The sequence below is a fragment of the Carcharhinus amblyrhynchos genome, chromosome 10 (genome assembly GCF_965287045.1).
Source record: "Carcharhinus amblyrhynchos chromosome 10, sCarAmb.v2.hapA, whole genome shotgun sequence".
Lineage (NCBI taxonomy): Eukaryota > Metazoa > Chordata > Chondrichthyes > Carcharhiniformes > Carcharhinidae > Carcharhinus > Carcharhinus amblyrhynchos.
In genome coordinates, this window is record NC_137333.1 from 89,594,550 (window position 1) to 89,611,443 (window position 16,894).

Genomic DNA, 16,894 nt, shown 5'->3' on the forward strand with positions numbered 1-16,894 from the left:
TGATGAATTCAATTGGCGTGCTTGGTCTCATTGATCAGAACATTGAATACAGGAGTTGAGACATCTTACTGAAGTTGTACAAGACATTGGCAAGGCCATACTTGAAATATTGTGTACAGTTTTGGATACTATTACACTAGAAAGGATACTATTACACTAGAAAAAGTGCAGAAAAGTTTTATTAGGAAGCTACCGGGACTTGATGGTTTGAGTTATAAGGAGAGGCTGGGTAAGCTGGGACTTTTTTCTCTGGGGCATAGGAGGCTTAGGAGTGATCTTATAGAGGTGCATAAAATAATAAGGGGCATTGATAAGGTGATAGTCAACATCTTCTCCAAGGTAAGGGAGTCTAAAACTAGAGGGTATAAGTTTAAGGTGAGAAGGGAGAGATATAAAAGTGTCCAGAGGGGCAACTTTTCCACGCAGAGGGTGGTGAGTGTCTGGAGCAAGCTGCCTGAGGCAATAATCGAGGCGGATGCAATTTTGTCTTTTAAAAACAATTAGACAGCTACATGGGTAAGATGGGTATAGAGGGATACGGGCCAAACAGGGGAATAGCTTAGTGGTAAAAACTGGGCAGCAAGGACAAACTTGGCCGAAGCGCCTGTTTCCATACTGTGACTCTATTTCCCTCACCCTTATCCCCAACTGCCTTCTTTCCCGCTGCTGGGGTTACCAACCATCCAGGATTGGCCTGGAGTTTCCAAGAATTGAATGTCAATCTCCAGGATACTGCTGTGTGCAACTCTCGAGGAAGATGACCAGGACATTAAAACAATTGTTTTTCTGTAATTTTCTTTGAACATTTCTCTTTACCGGCTATATTGAAAATGGGAAGGGTGATGGTGGATGATGGGGAGGGAGGAATGGCGGCTTCATTACCACCAAGCATCATGCAAGTGAGTGATTAGTCTTCTTGCTTTCCAACTGGCAGATACGTCACAAGGGTGGATGTGTTGGCGAACAAATGGTTGGACTTTGATGAAATCTCCAGTTAATCAGAATTGACTATTCCCCACATAAGCTCTTGTGGGAGAAAAGGACTGAGCTCAGCAGGGTATCAGCCAGGAGGCAGGAAAAGCAGCAGCTTTGTACATTGTAGATTGGCTGTCTCTGCACATACATGAAATAGTCAGTGCAGACAAAGGGGATGTTTCACTATATCTATCAACAGGACACAATTGAATGTCATTGCTAACAGCACCAAAATTATAATAATGACATTATTAAGTGACCATTGTGTGAACCGACATTCCATCCGTCTACCAGTAAAGATTATGACAATGGGACGCAATTAAACAGCTATTTTCTCAGGCCTAACACTTTGTATCATATGTAAACAATTTACCGGTGTGTGTGTGTGACTAGAAACATAAGAACATAAGAAATAGGAGCAGGAGTATGCCATCTAGCCCTTCGAGCCTGCCCCGCCATTCAACAAGATCATGGCTGATCTGAAGTGGATCAGTTCCACTTTCCCGTTTTCTCCCCTTAATTCCCTTGTCTATCAATTGCCCACAGTAAATTGTGTAACAATTACCTTGACGAGAAGTTGTAAGAAATGCCCTATAAAAAGGCTGACTGTACACAGTTGAAGAGAGCAGAGTGAAGAAGCCTTAGGAATTCTTTGGTTCTCCTCTCCTTAGTGATAAGAAGACAATAAAGGATCCATCATTCACGAATGCTGTGTCCAAATATCTTTTTAGCTTCGACACTCTTCACCTCCCCGTCCTCTTCTACATCACTTCAGGACATAAGGGGGGAATGTGATCTTCTTCCAAAGAGATCTCACATACCAACTGAAGAGAACATGCCTCGGTACATTATTCTAGTCAAAAGGTAGCACCTCCACCAATGCTGCACCACCTTCAGTATTGCACAAGAGCTGAAAAGCTACTGCAAGAGCTACTGTGGGCAATGGTCTGATTCACAGAAACTCCAAACCATGCTTTTACAATTGGGTCTCTGCATCCATATGACCAAGAATTAAAATGCATTATAGACTCACATCCTGAACTATCCTTTGGCATTGCTGTTGTGAATGTCAACTTGTCATAGCTTAGCATCGACACCCACTGGCAGTTTGCAGTACTGCAAAGATGTGTGGTCATTGGAAATAAGTCCTCAATGAGGAACATTTTAAAGGTTTTTACTGAAGCTGAGGGCCTATAACAGCAAATCAGTTGCAGCTGGGCCAAGCATTACATGAACACAGTTACTGGTATTAAGCAGAGCAGTCAAAAATTCTCTTCGTGCTGTGACAGTAAGAAGATAACCAAAATGTCGTAGACTTACAATCTGCTAACAGGGGACAGCGTGGTGGCGCAGTGGTTAGCACTGCTGCCTCACAGCTCCAGGGAGATGGATTTGATTCCAGCCTTGAGTCACTGCCTGTGCGGAGATATGCAGTTAGGGTTGATTGTCCGTGCTAAATTGCCTCTTAGCGTCAGAGGGATTCAGAGGGTAAATACGTGGAGTCACGAGGATAGGGCCTGGGGTGGGATTGTTGTTGGTGCAGGCTCAATGGACCAACTGGCCTCCTTCTGCATGGTAGTGATTCTATGATTCTAGAATCAATAGCATGAATGAATAAAAACCACTGAATATGCAAAATGGTTTCCTTCAGGTTTTCAATGGATTTGAGTAATATTTGAAAATATGTCACACTGGTGACTCACTGATCAAATTAAACCCTATGGAAATTGAGGAATGCAGCAACAGAGATAAGAAGCTGAATAATTAAAGGAAATGAGAATAGTGGATTGATGGATGTTCTTGAAACAGGAACAGTGTAAATCATGTTATCCCAACGTGATAGTGTTGGGACTATTGCTCTTTGCAACTTATTAAAATAATCTGTGTATGTGACGTTATTATATGTTGTTGTAGTGTCTGTAAATATCTGTAAAGAGCTAAGAAAAAATTAGCCAGGAACTGAATGTTACGTGCAAGTATTCTGGAGCGGGGTGGGGGAGGCACTCAGCACTAGATGTGATGTAGAATCATAGAATACCTACAGTGCAGGAGGAGGCCATGGAGGCGTTTCTGAATGGAGGGCTGTGATTAATAGTGTTCCTCAGGGATCAGTGCTGGGATCCTTGCTGTTTGTAATACATATAAATGATTTGGAAGAAAATGTAACTGGTTTGATTAATAAGTTTGCGGATGACACAAAGGTTGGTGGATTTGCAGATAGCAATGAAGAACATCTGAGGATACAGCAGGATATCGATCAGTTGGAGACTTGGGCAGATAGATGGCAGATGGAGTTTAGTGCAGACAAATGTAGGTAATGCAATTTGGAAGATCTAATAAAGATAGGAAATATACAGTAAATGGCAGAACATTTAAGAATATTGGTAGGCGGAGGGATCTGGGTGTACAGGTACACAGGTTACTAAAAATGGCAGTGCAGGTGGAGAAAGTAGTCAAGGAGGCATATGGCGTGCTTGCCTTCATTGGCCAGAGCATTGAGTTTAAAAATTGGCAAGTCATGTTGTAGCTTTATAGGACCTTAGTTAGGCCAAACTTGGAATATAGTGTTCAATTCTGGCCATCACACTACCAGAAGGATGTGGAGGCTTCAGAGAGGGTTCAGAAAAGATTTACCAGGATGTTGCCTGGTATGGAGGGCATTAGCTATGAGGAAAGGTTGGAGAAACTGTCTGTTCTCACTGGAATGACAGAGGTTGAGGGGGCAACCTGATAGAAGTCTACAAGATTATGAGGGCCATGGACAGAATGGATAGTCAGAAGTTTTTTCCCAGGGTGGAAGAGTCAATTACTAGGGGGCATAGGTTTAAGGCGTGAGGGGCAAGGTTTAAAGGAGATGTACAAGAAGTTTTTTGCACAGAGGGTGGTGGGTGCCTAGAGCTCGCTGCCAGGGAGGTAATGGAAGCAGTTACAATAGTGATTTTTAAATAATGTCTTGTCAAATACATGAATAGGATGGGAATAGAGGGATACGGTCCCCGGAAAAGTAGGAGGTTTAATTCAGTCAGGCAGCGTGATTGGTGCAGGCTTGAAGCCATTTAGCCCATCCACCCTGCCCCGACAATGATCCCTCCCAGGCCCTGTCCCTGTAGCCCTATATATTAACCCTGTTAATCCTGCTGAAACTAATGGACAATTTACCATGGCCAATCCACTAACTCGCACATCTTTAGACTGTGGGAGGAAACTGGAGCACTCGGAGGAAACCTACGCAAACAGGGGAAGAACAAGCAAACTCCACACAGACAGTGAGCCAAGCTGGAAATTGGACGCGGGTCCCGGGTGGAACAATTGTGCCACCGTGCCACGGAATCAGTTCAAACTGGTGCTGCTTGTGTACAAGGCAGCATGGGGTAAGTTAAAAATAAAAGCCAGAATTTTACATTGCCCGTGTGGGTGTGTGCCCAGCCTGGGAACATTTGAAATCATGTCAGAAAACATCAGGCAAGCATCTTGATGTCATCACGTACACGCATGGTAGATATTTCAGTTGGAGAGTGTGTGCGAGAGTCAGAGGCATTCCTACCAACATTCATGCAAACAATTTAGCCCATGTAACTGAAAGCTTTTTTAGATGTCCTGTCTGTTTTTATAACCAGATAGCGGGTCAATGGGCCAGGTAGCACTTACATTTTAGTTGCGATCTCAATCCAGGGAGGAATGAAAAGTCAGAGCTAAGATGAAATTTAGAAAGGTGCCTGGGAACTGAGGCTTGTGTTTGAAGGTGCTACTCAGATACTCTTTCCAGTGTTTCTCCACCCCAATTTATTTTTTCACAGATCTGCAATTCCCCTGGGACATCTCCACAAGCCCCTGTCCTGCAACAGCAAAGAAGCATCAGCTCGCAGCCTCTCTTTTCTCAACACCTCTAATCTTCCTGTTCCCAGTCTCCCCTCCTCCCCGGCAACATTGAATCTTTCCAGCGCGGTTTCATGCTCGCTGCCTGCTAATTGGTCATGAAATTGTTCTTCAGGGCTGCTTGCAGCTGAAAGGCATTTCGCACCCACTTCCTAGTCCACCCAGTGCCTATGCCCAGTGGGTGAAACATTCAGGCTGAAGAATTCACAGAACCTTTACAACACAGGAGGATACCATTCAGCCCATTGAGCCTGCACCAACAACAATCCTACCCAAGCTCTATCCCTGTCACCCTACGTATTTACCTTACTAATCCCCCTGACACGAAGGGTTAATTTAGCATGGCCAATAAATCTCTGGAATGTGGGAGGAGACTGGACCACCTGGAGGAAGCCCACGCAGACATGGGGTGAATATGCAAACTTCACACAGACAATCACCTGAAGCCGGAATTGAACCCAGGTCTCTGGTGCTATGAGGCATCAATGCTAATCACTCTGCCACCATGCCAGCCTTCTGACCCGTCCAAGCTTAAAGTGTGAGTATTACCAATACCTGGGAACCAGAAGACAACAGGATCACATAACCAGGATACAATATGCAAATTTGCAGACTATGTGAAAGTAGGTATCATGACCAACTGTGAATAGGGTTAGCAGCAATTTCAAGATGTCATCAAAAGGTTAATAGGTTAGGCAGGTCGATAATCATAAGAATTTAATGTAGGGAGAGCCATAGGGACATTTTTGACATGAACAGAAAGGCAACACTAAGCTAACTGATAATACTTCAAAAGGAGAACAAAAGACTCAGCAAACTCAGGTGTGCATAAGTTTAACACTGGCAGAATAAGTGAAATAATAATTGATAGAGTGTTCACATGGGCACCTGGTATCACCCAATTTACACTCGTTATGGAGTACCAGTGTGTTCATTTAAACCAAAAGCCTCATAAAGCCTAGGGCAGCACAGTGGCACCATGTTTGGCACTGCTGCCTCACAGCGCCAGGGACCTGACTTCGATTCCCGGCTCGGGCCACTGTCTGCCTGGAGTTTGCAAGTTCTCCTCTGGATGCTCCTGTTTCCTTCCACAGTCCGAAAGACATGAGGGTTAGGCGCATTGGGCAATGCTAAATTCTCCTTCAGTGTACCCGAACAGGTGCCAGAGTATGGCGACTAGGGAGGATTTTCACAGTAACTTCATTGCAGTGTTAATGTAAGTCTACTTGCAACATTAATAAATAAATATATGGAGTTGAACATATTGTGTTGTGAATATTCATAGAATTACTACAGTACAAAAAGAGGCCATTCGGCCCATCAAGTCTGCACCGACCACAATCCTACCCAGGCCCTACCCCATATCTCTACTTATTTGTGCACTAATCCCTCTAACCTACACCTCTCAGGACACTGCGGGCAATTTTTTAGCATGACCAATCAACCCAACCCGCACATCTTTGGACTAATTAAATGAATGATTAACTCTGAATCTCTGATAAATACCTTTTGAAATAATTCAAGGGTATCTTTGAATCAGAAACTATTGCTTTGAATACCATGATGATTTCTCTCTTTGGCCTCAGCACCTCATCCAGTAAAATACTCTGTTGGTATTAGTAACTCTCCCTATGTGTGAAATCACACTGCATTCATTCATTCATTTAAACTGATGCGAACAAAATTGTTTATTGAACTTCTACAAAGGCAGAAGGAGGCCATTTGGCCCATCAAGCTTGTACTGAGAACAATCCCACCTAAGCTCCATCCCTGCAACCCCATGCATTTACCCTGCTAAACCCCCTGACACTAGGGGCAATTTAGTACGGTCAGTCAACATAACCCACACATCTTTTGGAGTGTGGGAGGAAACCGGAGCACCCAGAAGAAACCCACGCAAGTACAGGGGAGAAAGCGCAAACTCCACACAGACAGTGACCCGAGGCCGGATTTGAACCTAGATCCCTGGTGCTGTGAGGCAGCAATGCTAATCACTGTGCCACTTGCATCTTTAATTAAATAATCTTTATTTAAATAAATCTTTAATTAGATAATTTAAAAGAATCAGGTTCTCCAGAAATATTTGCTTTCTGATCGCAAGAAATTGTGTGTGATATGCAATCCTCTTGTTCAAACATCCAATGAAGCTTTTTATAATAAATCCTAGAGACGGCTCAACATAAGAAGTAAAGCAAATCCCTGCTTTATTCTAATGTAGACAATGCCACACAGTGCTTCCCCACTTCAATAATATGTTTATCCTTGCTGGGTGATGTTGTATTTGACCCCCCTCTTACTTCTCAGCTCACTCACTTCATTTATTGAGTTGACTCTTTGACACGTCTTCCAGAGGACCAGCAACCTCAGGTTTTATTGTTCATTAAAGTCGCCTTTGTCACAAGGAGTTAGAATTTTGTACGTACGAGTGAAGATTCCACCCCACCATATTTCAAAGCAGAATCGCTTTGAACTTAATTGCATCCCAGACTGATCTGATAATGGATCTCGGTGGATGGGTAACACACTGAGCTTAAAAGTACTTTTGGTTGATAAAGCCATTTAATGATTATTCCTTTGTTCTCAATCTTCGCTGCAAAGGAAGTGTTTTGTGTCTTTGACCCTGCCTTACTTACGTTGCTGGTTTCAAGGTTTGATTTGCTCCTTCAGAGTGACTGCAGAAGTCAAAGTTCAAATTCGCCATGCAACATAACGTATTAAACAACACTTTCGATTAAACATTAGGATTCTATCTTCGCAACATCTTGCAGCGCTGTACAACTTGTTTGAACCATCCAGACAAACCCTGTATTCATTATTAAGCACAATATGGTAATGGTAATATAAAACTCGTTACCTCAACTATTAATTTTCAGACCATTACCATGAATTGGAGTGTAATGGGTAACCCCATGAATCACGTATAGGGTAAACTCGTGGACTTCATTTAAAGGAGAGGGGGGTGGAATTCCTTCAATTTTCTCACTGAGGGGAGTGGATTTTTTAAGTGCACACTGCTCAATAATTCATACTGTAAGATGTTTGCCACTGTCTCTCATTTCTATTCTGCGTTTCATCTTGTGCCAACGTGGAGAACATTCAACAGAATGTTTCCTTCCAGCTTTTACTACTGTCACTCAGCACCTTGCTAATAAGTTATGTGTGAGTGTGGCCCAAAGCGTTTTTTTTTTAAGCATATTATTGTCACAGGTAGACTTGCATTAACACTGCAATGAAGTTACTGTGAAACTCCCGTAGTCACCACACTCCGGTGCCTGTTCGGGTACACTGAGGGGGAATTTAGCATGGCCAATGCACCTAACCAGCACGCGGATGAAACCCACGCAGACACGGGGAGAATGTGCAAACTCCGCACAGACGGTGATCCAAGCCAGGAATCAAATCCAAGTCCCTGGCGCTGTGAATCAACAGCGCTGACCACTGTGCCGCAGTGTCACCCACAGTGTCACCGTACTGCCCTCGCCTATGTGTTGCTCTGACGGGATTTGAGGACAGAACCCAGTGGTGCCAATATTTCTGGCAAGCAGACAGGCTGTGAATGAGGCCTAAAACAGGCAAGAACCAAGGCTGAAGAGGCCCTGCTGATCTTGAAAGCAGGGCCTAATTCACATCCAGTAGCCAGTACCTCTCACTGGCAGCCCCCAGATGGGGGATGCCATCCAATCGGAGATGGATGGAAGGAAACACTGAGAACAGGAAGCATAGCCAAGGGGAGGGGGGCGCCGTTAGGGGTAGTCAGAACAGGGAGGGGGAAGGCTCCAGTTGCCAACTGGGAAGTGGAGGGGGCAGGCATACATTCCGGAGACTGAGAGCTGAATCTATGAGAATGGTGAATGGGTCCCAGTGTTCAGGGACTGTGGGAAGGCCAGAGGCTTCCTGGAAGGGACTTGATAGGAGCACACTTATTTTCCTTGGCCCACATGAGGTATTAAGAAATCTGCTTTCCTCAGGGAGAATTAATTTCCAATTGTATTGTAAGGGTCTGATTGAATTATGTGAATAAGCGTCTGATCTCTCTGTGACTGGACAACTCAGCCGGTCAGATATCTGCTATCATAAAATGGCAGCAGGCAAGTGCGTGGCATTTTGGGGTCAGGTTACCCACATTTCTCTTTCTCAACCATTCTCAACCCTCTCACTCACATCATGGCAGAGTGGGGCGGCAGAGGGGGTTATATCCCTTAGGAGAGAAAAAAAACCCGAGGGCATGGGTTAAGGGTGAAAGGAGAAAAGTTTAAAGGGAATAGTAGGGGTGGCTTCTTCATGCAGAGAGTGGTGGGAGTGTGGAATGAGCTGCCGGGTGAAGTGGTAAATGCGGGGTCAGTTTTAACATTTAAGAAAAACTTGGACGGGTTCATGGATGAGAGGGGTGTGGAGGGATATGGTTCAAGTACAGGTCAGTGGGACGAGGCAAAAAATGGTTCAGCACAGACAAGAAGGCCCAAAGGGCCTGTTTCTGAGCTGTAAATTTTCTATGGTTCTATATCGTGGCCAATATTTTTGAGTGCCAGCAGAATTCCTGTCACTTTGACCCTGACTTGTGGTATGATAATAATGTTTTTCTCTTTTAATTCACAGGTTTTAAGTCGGTCCGCCTTGTTGTCCAACGAGGGGCATGCATGCGATGGGTCGTACTTGGGCTGCTCTTGAATGTCCGAGAGTAGCCTAGTGCTTCATGTCGTTAGTGTGTGCTTGAACTGGACCAGATGCTGGGCAACACGACAGCTCAGTGACTATCACTGTTTGCTGTGCGGACACGTGGATTTGGGCCGGTGTCTGTGGGAGTTTGCGCATTCTCCCCGTGCTTGCGTGGGTTTTCTCCGGGTGCTCCGGTTTCCTCCCACACCCCAAAGATGTGCTGTTAGGCTGATTGGCAGTAATAAATTGTCCCTAAATTAGTTTCCCTCAATGTGGAATGCCATAAACAATAGATAAGGGTCATGGGCGGAGGGGGGGACTGGTAATATTAAAATGGCGGTGCGGGCTCGTTGGGCCGAAGGGCCTGTTTCCCGAGCTGTTTTTGTTCTTTGTTCTTTGACTTGTTCCTTAGGCACACTGGACACACAGTGTCCAATTCTAATGTCTGGGTAGCCTAAATTGAAGAAAGGGAAGAAAGAAACTCTGGGCGAGGATGGAGATAAAGAACTTTGAAAGAAGTGCGAGAATATAAATTGGATTTGGAAATTGTATTTCACTGAAGAAAAAGCATCAAGTGGGGATTACAGCAAATGACATTGAGTATAATGGGTTTTTGTTCCAGTGTTGTAATACGAAAAGAGTGGGGAGAGAGGCGATGTGAAGAAAAGGGAAGAGTTCCTTCAAGACACATACCATGACCCTAGTGGACTTTTATTGCACTCTCATTATGGATGGGTCAAAATCCTGGAATTACCTTCCTAGTATTACCATAGAAGAACCATCCATCAAAATAAAAACTGTCCAGTTCAAGGAGGCCCACTACGCGCTTCCCAGCTCACGGACAAGAAATATGATGCGGCCGTCATTGGTCACGTCTCAAGAACAAACATTTAGAAACTGATTGATGGTCCAGGGAAAACAGTTGAATTATTTATTGGTTATTTTCCAAGCTGGTTCACGAGGGAAGAAATTGATTTACTATCTAATTATTATGAATGGTTGGGTATTTGGAATTTCATAAGGAAGAGATTTTTGACAAGTTAAATTGACTGGAGACTAAAAGAAAATCCCCTTGAACCAACGGTATAACAACATAGAGAATAAACCTGCACTTCAAAATGCAGTGAATAATAATGTAAACTGCACTCCATGGCCCCAGTAATAACAGGAGGTGGGAAAGGTTCAGGGACTGGGGAGTCCAGGGGCTAGACAGTGAGGTTCAGCAGCTGAGAAATCTAGTACACATCTCCCCAAGGTTCGGCCACATTTAACCAAGAACATAATTCTTTTTTTTTAAAATCTAATTTCTTGCGTCAACCATCCACATTATCTGGTGTCTGACTGTCAGGTGGATCAAGCTCCAGGCCACAAAAAAGCATCAGAAGGAGGTTGGTGTTGCAGAGTTCTTTCTCTCGAGACTCTATTTCTCAAACTTAAGCTATACAAAGATTTATGTAATGCAGAGTACTGATTTTAAGATGTGACTTTATTTAACCAAACAAACAAATGGAAGAATGATATGAAGAAGTCCAGCAGACCAGATAGAAGGTGTAGGCTGCCCGTTATCACTCTGCTAATCAAAGCTCTCGCAAAGACAATTATACAGGTACAAAATCACTTTTCCCACCTTCCTGGTGGAAATAATCCTATAAACATTAATACAAATCAGTCAATAATCATCCTGCTTTAACTCCAGCAAATCACAATACACATCATGACCTAATGGGATTTCATTTGTTATTAATTACGGACGTTACCCTCCTCCTGTTGTCTCGCAATATGAGATGCTGGACATTGGATCAGGAGGATGATTCCCACTGAACTGAACCCACGTGGCTCTCATCCGAGCCTAAGAAATCCCTTACGTCTGCCTTCCAGCTGCGTTATCAGCTCGAAGTGTACAGCTCTATTCATCAAATTGGCATTGGTAGCCATCTTGTTCCTGCCCCCTGCTGATAACATAACTGCTTTCAGTGGAATAATTGGTTCTGAATACCTCTCCCACCAAGCCCTGCTGTCTTTTGTCACTGACTGAAGTTTCACAATATCCTAAATCAGACTTCACTTATTTCATAAATTTAAGATATTTGTTTTTTAAATGAAAAGTATCTGTTAATCATATAGAGCTGTCCTCTATAGCAGCAGCCCTTGTCGGTGTTCCCATAGCTCAAGCTCATTCACTTTTAAGTCAGTACTGTGTTAGTGTTCCTAAACCTGTACCTGGATGAGGGTGTAGAAGGATGGGTTAGTAAATTTGCAGATGACACTAAAGATTTGGTGAAGAGCTTGCTCAGATTTGGTGAGAACCTTGTTCAGATTTGATGGTGGATTTGCTCCGATTTGGTGAGGAACTGCACGGGTTGTGAGCTGGTTTATTTATTGGGGCCCATCAAACATTGTAAGGGAAGGTGAACTTCCTGGAGATGGATCGGTTGCCTGCTTCCATTAACACCAGAACTGGAGAGAGGTGGGGAGGTTGAGTTGCCCATTTGTTTTCTCTTTAAACCTCAGGTGTCTCAAATCACTACTCCTGGCCCTCGCCCCCACCACGCAGCCCACACCCCACCCCCTCCTCCACCTTCCCATATCTTCCAACTCCCCTTTTGCCCATGCTTAAAATTACCCCAACAAAAGCAGAAAATGCTAGAAAATCTCAGCAGCCTGAGATCTATGGAGAGAGAATAGAGCCAATGTTTGGCACCAGGATTTCCCTTCATCAGACTTGGTTTCAGTTTTTTTATTCATTCATGAGACATGGGCATGACTGGCCGGCCAGCATTTATTGCCCATCCCTAGTTGTCCGAGAGCAGTTGAGAGTCACGTGTAGGCCGGACAGGGTAACGATGGCAGCTTTCCTTCCCCAAAACACAGTAGCAAACCAGAGGGGTTTTTCTGATAATTGACAATGGTTTCATAGTCATCAGTAGATTCTTAATTCCAGATATTTTTTATTGAATTCAAATTCCACCAGCTGCTGTGGTGGGATTTGAACCCAGAAACATTAGCTGTGTTTCTGGATTAATAGTCTAGTGATAATACCACTGGGCTATCGCCTCCCCAAATTCAAGCATCCGCAGTATTTTGCCTTTATATTACCCCAATGGGCTAGCAGGGTGATGAAACCGAAGTACGATAGATAAGGATTTTGCTTGAAAACATTCATCAATAAGGGTTAACAAGACATATCTTCCGAATGGGCACCTTACAGCTTTCTGGACTGAACATTGAGTTCAACAACTTCAGAGCATGGACTCTCTCATCTACCTTCACCCCATTTCTATTGCATTTCATTTCTTCTTTCCATTTCATTTTTATCATCCTTCATTCTCACTCCCACTTTTCCACTTCTTCATTCTTGCCCTCCATCTTGGCCCCAACATCCTACCCCCACCCCCTTCATGGCAATTGCCACATTCCTCAGGCAGTTCCTTCACAGTCGTGCTGTGTTGTTCTTTGTTCTTTGCCTGTGCCTCTGCTCTGTCATTCACACATCCTGATCACTTAACGGACACTTTTTAGCACCTTTGTCAGCCTTCTTCACTATAATTTTCATTCCCTTTTGTCCAATCCCTGCCCCCTCCCACCCTCATAGTGTCAATCTCTTCTGATTTGCTTTGATCTTAGCCCTGATAAGGAGTCATCCAGACTCGAAATGTTGGCTCTGTTACCTCTTCACAGATGCCGCCAGACCTGCTGAGATTTTCCAGCATCGTCTGTTTTTGTTTCAGATTCCAGCATGCGTAGTATTTTGTTTTTAAGACACATCGCAGGCTTCCTCCATTGATTCTCCTTTTCCCTGCAATATAACATTTCAAATAAAAGAGCTGGTTTGCCAGCGTGGAAGTTAATATATGCTCAAAAGTAACCCCAGTGACACAAGCTGCCAAAGTTACAGCTGTCAAAAGATTCATTAACTCATCTACATGTAAACACAGAGTTAAGATCTGTGTAGACCTGGAGCAATGTAAGGCCTGGGCATATTAATGTGCTCTTGCACAGAGTGCTTTAGCTGGCAGTTTAGTGACAAGCCCTGTGAGCTAACAAAATGGAAATGTTCAGAGAACGGAGACTGGAAACAGAATTACTGGGGAATATGCTAATTGAAGAGATTGTTAGCTGCTCTCTGCTGGGAAATTTTGCAAGCTGGCCTGTCCTCGTATCAACCTCTAGCTGAAGCAGAAGAGCAGGGCATCCTGGATAAGTCTTCTGACACGTCAGCGATTCCCAGTACGCTGAACTTTGATCTCAATTCAGCTGTCAGGATGGGATGTCGAGCAAAATCCTTTCTCAAAGGAAGGGAGATGCCAAATAAAAATGTGAATAACCTTCAGGTACAAGTCAGGGAGCTGTGTACTGACTGGCACTGGGAGAGGTTTGGTACAACACTTTGTGTTTGGGAACAAGGCACTCTACAATGTACAGGTAATCTGGGGAAAATGTAATCATGGGGTTCTGTTCAAATTTCATTTTGTTTTATAAATAGAAAATTCCTAGATCTTTAATCTTACACAAATCCATACAGAGCCAGTCACATTAAAACGGAAAATGCTGAATAAGCTCAGCACGTCTGACAGCATCTGTAGAATCATAGAACCCCTACAGTGCAGAAGGAGAGTCGGCCCAACAAGTCAGCACCAATTCTCCAACACAGCATCTTACCCAGGCCCTATTCCCACAACCCTAAGTATTAACCCCGTAAATCCCTCTACTCTACACATCTTGGGACACTGAAGAGAAATTTAGCGTGGCCAATCCACCTAACCTGGACTGTGGGAGGAAACCAGAGCACCCAGAGGAAACCCAGGCTGCACAATGGTTAGCACTGCTGCTTCATAGCACCAGGGATATGTATTCGTTTCCCAACTTGGGTCACTGTCTGTGTGGAATCTGCACATTCTCCCAGTGTCTGCATGGGTTTCCTCCAGGTGTTCTAGTTTCCCTCCACAGTCCGAAAGATGTGCTGGTTAGATGCATTGGCCATTCTAAATTCTCCCTCAGTGTACCCGAACAGGTGCCAGAGTGTGGCAACTGGGGGATTTTCACAGTAACTTCATTGCAGTGTTGGTGTAAGCCTACTTGTGACAACAATAAATAAACTTGATCTTAGACCCACAGGGAGAAGTGCAGACTCCACACAGACAGTGACCCAAGGCAGAAATTGCACCCAAGTTCCAGGCGCTGTGAGGCAACAGTGTTAACAACTGTGCCACTATGTAGTTAGATGAAGTTCGAGTCCATGTGGCCGGTTAGTTTAACGTCTGTTGTAGGTAAAATGTTAGAATCCGTGATCAAGGAGAAAATAGCGAGGCATCTTGAGGAGAATTGTTTGATAGAGCAGATGCAACATGGTTTCGTTAAGGGGAAGTCGTGTCTGACAAATTTATTGGAGTTCTGTGAGGATGCGTCTAGGGTGGTGGATAGAGGAGAGCCGGTAGATGTGGTGTTTCTTGATTTTCAGAAGGCGTTTGATAAGGTGCCGCACAAGAGGTTGTTACAGGAGGTTAGGGGGCATGGAGTTGGGGGTAGGGTGTTAGCGTGGATAGAGGATTGGCTGTCAAATAGGAGGCAGAGAGTGGGGGTCAATGGGTGCTATTCAGATTGGTGGTTGGTGACTAGTGGAGTGCCCCAGGGGTCGGTGCTGGGGCCTCAGCTAATTACCATTTGTATAGATGATCTGGAGGAGGGAACCGAGTGTATAGTGTCGAAATTTGCTGATGCCACCAAGATTGGTGGAACGGCAAATTGTGCGGAGGGTGTGGAAAGTCTGCAGAAGGATCTAGATAGGCTGGGCAAATGGGCCAGGAACTGGCAAATGGAATTTAATGTTAGCAAGTGTGAAGTTGTCCACTTTAGTAGGAATAATGGTAGGAAGGACTATTACTTACATGGCAAAAAACTGCAGCGTGCAACAGTGCAGAGGGACCTCGGGGTCCTTGTGCATGAGTCGCAAAAACCCAGCCTACAGGTGCAGCAGGTGGTCAGGAAGGCAAATGGGATGCTGGCCTTTATAGTGAGGGGGATTGAATATAAAAGTAGGGAGGTCTTGCTGCGGCTGTATAGGGCATTGGTGAGGCCGCAGCTGGAGTACTGTGTGCAGTTTTGGTCACCGCACTTACGCAAGGATATTTTGGCCTTGGAAGGAGTGCAGAGGAGGTTTACTAGGCTGATACCGGAGTTGAGGGGGTTGAACTATGAGGAGAGGCTGAATAAACTAGGCTTGTAATTGTTAGAGTTTAGAAGAATGAGGGGAGATCTCATTGAGACGTATAAGATGATGAATGTGAGGGATAGGATAGAGATGGAGAGGCTCTTCCCGCTCAGAAAGGACAGTAGGACTAGAGGGCGCAGCCTCAAGATAAGGGGGGGGCAGTTTAGAATGGAGTTGAGGAGGAACTTCTTCACTCAAAGGGTGGTGAATCTCTGGAATTCTCTGCCCGTTGAAGTGGTGGAGGCTGCCTCGCTAAATATATTTAAGACGCAGGTTGATAGGTTTTTGATAAGCGAGGGGATTAAGGGTTATGGGGAGAGGGCGGGAAAGTGGAACTGAGCCACGACAGATCAGCCATGATCTTATTGAATGGTGGGGCAGGCTCGAGGGGCTAGATGGCCTACTCCTGCTCCTATTTGTTATGTTCTTATGTTCTTATGTGGCCTTCCATAGAACAGCAGAAGGAACAATGGACTCAAAACAGAATTTTACCAGCACGGCAGCCCGGGGCTCGTGAGATCACGCCCGAGACCAACGGGGAATGCCGTTCTGCGTGCCGATTTTGGGGCGGGCGTGTTGGTAAAATCAGGGCCAATTAACTTTGTTTCTCTCCACTGGTGCTGCAAGACCTGCTGAGTCTATCCAGCATTATGCTTATTCCAGATTTCCAGCATCCGCAGTATTTTGCTTTTCGGACCAGTCACATAATTGCCATGGCTAGAGGAGCAGGAACAGGATGGGAATTCTGCAGTGACTGACTCACTTCCTGATTCCTCAATAGCTCTCCACCATGAGCAAAGCACCGGTGTGATAGCATCCACTAGCCTGGATGGGCCAAACAACACACAAGAAGTTCCACACCATCTAGGACAAAATAGTCCACTTGATGGGCACTTCATCCATTCACTGTCCTAAACATCCAGACCTTCTATCACCAGAGGTCTGTGACTACAATATTGACTAAATATACTGCAGCAACTTGCGAGACAAGGTTCAGCAGCAACTCCCCAGATGTGACCTTCACCACCCAGAGGAGCAAATGCAATGGCAACAAGGAATCGTAATCACCGACAGATTCTCCTCCAGGCCACGCACCACCTTGACTTTTTTTACAAGTTTATTTATTAGTGTCACAAGTAGGCTTACATTAACACTGCAATGAAATCACTGTGAAAATTC